The 5,438-nt window shown below is 34.2% G+C and overlaps 1 non-coding gene across 1 annotated transcript; it reads left to right on the top strand.

Annotated features, from left to right (window-relative positions):
- The first annotated feature begins 241 nt into the window (after nt 1–241).
- Nucleotides 242–348, top strand: LOC125166852 (U6 spliceosomal RNA). The gene has a single exon (XR_007152563.1). It is a non-coding gene; the product is annotated as a U6 spliceosomal RNA (small nuclear RNA).
- The last annotated feature ends 5,090 nt before the right edge of the window (nt 349–5,438 follow it).

Below are 5,438 nucleotides of genomic sequence, written 5' to 3'. Positions count from 1 at the left end.
AAAACATTAAAGAAAGCACAAATAACCATTACCAGGAAAGAAAAAGGAGACACCACTTTATATCCTGCAAATTTCTTTTTCTTTCTTTTTTTTTTGTGACAGATCAGTGCTTACTTTTATTTTTTTTCTTGACTTACACATTTTATTTATTTTATTTTTTTAATTAAATATACCTTATTGCAAATTTATTTTTAAAAGAAGCTATTGTAAACAGTTGTAAGTCAATAGATTTGAAAATCAAGTGCTCGCTTCAGCAGCACATATACTAAAATTGGAACGATACAGAGAAGATTAGCATGGCCCCTGCGCAAGGATGGCACACAAAAAAAAAAAAAAAAGAAGAAAGAAAAAGAAAATCAAGGTGAAATGGATAATTATACAGAAAAAAATAATTTTGCAAAATAGACTTAAAAAATAGAAAATATCAATAGTTATATAATTATTAAAGACATTGAATCAGTACTCAAAATCTTTCCACAAAGAAAATTTTAAGCTATGATTACTTCTCTGGCAATTTCTATCAGACATTCAAACAGCAATAATTCCAATGAGGCCCAAATTCATCTAGAAAATAGGAGATGGAGAATGAAACACTTTGCCAACCTCATTAGGTTAGTATAATCTTGATAACAAAGCCTGCACAGAAAATAGGAGAAAAATATTTACAAGCCAAACTCACTCATGAACATAAATCCAAACACACTAAATACAATAGTAGCAAATAAAACCCAGCCTATATAACACAGATAAAATAGATTAATGCATTGTGACTGGGCCAGATTTATTCAAAGAATTTAAGTTTGATTTAACATTTGAAAGCCAATCAAAGTAATTTACCACATTAACTGATGCATCTCAATAGATGCAGTAAACAATTGATAAAATAAAAAATTTTTAACATTTGCAACTAGATATTTAAAAATGGTGACTAGGAATCAGTCTTTGAGAAAAAAATAGATATAACTTTATCAAGAGATATTAAAGAAGATCTAAATATATCAGGAAATAAATCATCTTTAGGGGTTGGAAAAAATCAGTATTATAAAAATGTGCATTGTCCCCACATTGATCTTTAGATTCAGTGTGATGGCAATTAAAATTTCAGCTACTTAAAAAAAAAATTCATTTCAATATAGTTGGCACACAATGTTATGTTAGTTTCAGGTATAAAACATAGTGATTCCACTTCTCTATGCATTATGCTATGCTCACCACAAGTGTACCTACCCTCTGTCACCATACAACACTATTACAGTATCATTGAAATTTCAGCCATTTTTAAAGTTTTCTTTGCCAAAAAAGAAGAAATGACTATTAAATTTATATTCCAAAAAGAGTCAAGAGGAGTCAAGACAACAATTGAATAAGAAAAACAAATTTGGAAAACTTACCCAACTAAATATCAAGATTCATTATAAACATAGTGTAACATTGACGCAAATAGAGAAAAACAGGTAAATGAAACAAGATAAAAAGCCCAGAAACACATGTACGGACACTTGCTTCATAAGAGGAATATTAGTGGTAAGGAGTGTGGAAGAGGAAACTTTTAAACAAATAGCAATGAAACAATTTGATGTCTGTATGGGAAAAAATTAAATTAGACCATGAAGTCAGGCCATACACACAAATTAATTCCAGGTGGATTAGGGTTCTAAACATTAAATAAAGACTACTAAGATTTTATATGATAATAGAGGAGACTATCTACTTAACTTCACAGTACGGAAAAATTACCTAAGCAAGTCACAAAACGCACTACTATGAAAGACAAGACTGACAAATTTACTACATTAAACTAAGAACTTCTGTTCATCAGAAGATATCACAAAGAGAGAGAATAGGTAATAAAGAGTGGAAGAAAACACTCACAGCAAGAGTCATATTCTAAGTACTCACACACACAATTTTGAAATGGCCAAAAGACTAAAAAAAAAAAGACACTTACACTTAAAAAAAAAAGGAGATCTAAATGGCTAATAAACATAAAAAAGAACTTGACCTCACTGGTAACCTGGGAAACACAAGCTAAAACAACAACAGTGGACTAATACTATATGCCCACAGATTCTTAGGTATTTACTCTAGAGAAACTCTGGCTCATGTTCAAAAATGTTCATAAAAACATTATTCTCAGGAACACCAAATTTAAAGTACCTATATATGCACTAGCAATAGAATGGATAAATAATTATGGCACACTGAAATGCAGTATTAGGAACTACCTGAAAGCAGTAAAAATAAATAAAACTAAGGCTACACACAACATAGATAGATCTCATAAATATAAAATTGGGTAAAGAGGAAGACACAGTAGGATTCAGATTCACTTATTTAACCTAATAAAGTTAAAAATACATAAAAGCAAACTATATCTACTTTAAGTAAAGCATGAACATACTTTCACTTAGCTTCATTTATACATACATATGTGATAAAAATATGAAGAAAAACACAAATAATTATCATATAACTCAGAGTGAGTAGTCATTACCTTCAGGGAAAAAAAGTCCTTTTTTTTAATATTTATTTTTGAGAAACAGAGAGAGAGGTAGAATGAGCAGAGAGGGGCAGATTGAGAGAGAGAGAGAGAGAGAGAGAGACAGAATCTGAAGCAGGCTCCAGGCTCTGAGCTGTCAGCACAGAGCCTGACATGGGGCTCTAACTCACCAACCACCAGACCATGACCTAAGCGAAAGTTGGATGCTCAACCTGGGACCCCAGGAAAAAAATGGTTCTTAATAATAATGAAGAATAGGGGATATTTTTGGTCTTGGTAGTGTTATATTTCTTGACCTTGGCCATGGAAACATGCATGTTCACTTTCTATTATTTATTAAACCATTAATCTCTGGTTCACACATTAGTCTGTATATTTACTTCACAAGAAAATGTTTTTAAAACTTATATGAAAAATAAGCACACTGTTCTGTGCTTATTTGTTTTTTTCCCCCCAGCGTGTCAATCGTAAAAGCTATTCTATTATCTTTAAAATTTCCATATGGGATGGTGTCTATATAATCTATAACATGCCAGTGGATTTCTTACAGAGACAAGAAAAGAGATTAAAGTAATGATTGTATCAACAGATTCATCCAGGCACTAAAAATGTATTTGTAAAACCCCATATACTCTTTGGATAAGTAATCATGATTTTGCAGCATTTTAAGTTTCCTCTGAGGTAATTCAGTGATGTGGAACCGAATCATTAGCCAGTTCTTCAATGTGTAACTTCTCTTACCTGTGAAGAGAGGCAGAAAATGAAGTGTTTGGAGTAGAACAGAAAATTCTCGTTAGCTGAATGTTGAGAGAATGACACAAGTGGCTATTTCTGAGATTCAAATATCTCTTAAAGAAGTCTCGAGGGATGTGGCAGTCCCTACTTCTCGCAAGGTTGATGACTATTACCTGGAGATCTTTAATAAGCACAGCTGGTGAGCAATGGGACATAGAAGTGTAAAGAGGCACAGAGATAATTACAAGAACAGATATACTTAGGGACATTCCTCTCCTGCCCCTGTTTAAAACTGTCTTTTCATCACACTTGTAACTACCTTTTCTGTTAGCACATCCTGACCTCTCACTAAATACTGACCTCTCTTTCACCTGTCCTTCCAGCAGTCAAGATGATGATGAAGAGCTGAGGAAGAGAGGGAAGTCAAGTGGCATCAACCAAAGATTTCTGATTCCAGCAACGATAGATAGAGTAACAGGGACCACAATTACCCTGTTCAACAACGGGAAAACAGGACAAAATGTGTGAAACAATGGTTTCACACAGCAGTCTACAGGGAGTGGAAGACCGTGATCCCTGAGAGAAATGAAACCAATAAGGCGAGCCCTGCCATGTCCCCAGCTTACCACCTAGAAAGTGTCCAGGCCACAGCGCAGAGTGGAGGGATACAGGGTTCAGCTGTCACGTGAATTGTAGAGACAGATTACAGCCAAGGCAGCAGGCATTGCAGAGCAAAGTAAGAGGGAGGAGGAAGCTGGACAAAGACAAAGCTTTGCAAATCTGCAGAAGGGTTACTCTAAGACTGGCTGAACACTGTTTTGTATGTGTATGAGAAAACGTATTGAGGCCAGGAAGGATACACCAATATGTAGAATTTACACAAGGTTAGGAATAGTTTTTGTTCTCACCTGCTGGAGTGATAAGACATGGGGTATTGGGTAGAACACTTCAAAAGTATTACCTTAGTAATGGAGCTAAATTAGCACCAGACCCAAGGCTGCTCAGGATCTGCCCTATAACACCTTAAAGGGAAGCCTCAAAATGATCCAACTGAGTCCATGCAAATTATCTGCACACCAGAACAAACATCATCACTATTTAGAGGAATTAATAAAATCCACCAGCCAATAGTGTAGAATTCACAACGTATGTCATCCAATCAAAATTCTCATTGTCTGGCATCCAAAGAATAGCAGTACTCTTTGAATATTCCCATACATGCAAAGAAGTAGGAAAGCTCTGATCCATTACCAGAAATCAACCAATAAAAATAGACACAGAAATCAAAGATATGATAAAACCAGCAGACATTGATGTCAAATTACTGCTGTAAATACACTCCAAATGTTAGAGAAGATAGAAGAAAACACAAATATGATGAGGAGAGAAATAAAAGATATTTTTAAAAGACACAAGTGAAATTTCTAAAGATGTAAAATGCAGTATCAGACATGAAAAATACACTGGATAGAGTTGCTGAAAGATCAGATACTGCAGTAGAAAAGATCAATGAACTTGAAAGAATAGCGATGGCAACTCTTCCAAAATGAAGCTATAAAAAGGAAAAAAAATACTTAAAAACTGAACACAGTATCAGGGACCTATGGGACAAACATCAAGCAGTCTAAAGTCTGAAATGGAAGTCAAGGAGGCAGATAATATTTGAAGAAATAATAGCTGAAAAATTCTCAAATTTATGAAATTTCTAAATCTATTCATCTGAGAATCTTAAGCCACAAGCAAAGTCAATCTAATGATTTAAATGGAAAACCAAAGAAAGGTGAACATTTATATAACACAGGGACTAAGAAATACATTTTTAAGAAATATTCAAAGTCACATATAAGTAAGGAAAAAAATAAGATTTGCCTCAGTATATTACAAAATAATACAACAATGTTTACATGGTAAAATATCCCCCTAAAACAATGAGATTAATAAATTGCAGAGAATAGTTCTACTCATTGTGAGAGAAAATATCCTTAATGAAATGTCTTCACTAGTGTTTTTTAAATATTTTTTTAATGTTTATTTATTTGAGAGAGAGAGAGAGAGAGAGAGAGAGAGAGAGAGAGAGAGAGCATGAGCAGGGGAGGGGCAGAGGGAAAGGGAGACACAGAATCTGAAGCAGACTCCAGGCTCTGAGCTGTCAGCACAGAGCCCAATGCAGGGCTCAAACCAATGGCTGAATGCAAGTGTGTGG

This window comes from Prionailurus viverrinus, chromosome B2 (assembly GCF_022837055.1).
Source record: "Prionailurus viverrinus isolate Anna chromosome B2, UM_Priviv_1.0, whole genome shotgun sequence".
NCBI classification, from domain to species: Eukaryota; Metazoa; Chordata; class Mammalia; order Carnivora; family Felidae; genus Prionailurus; species Prionailurus viverrinus.
This window is presented reverse-complemented; position numbering and strand designations above follow the sequence as displayed.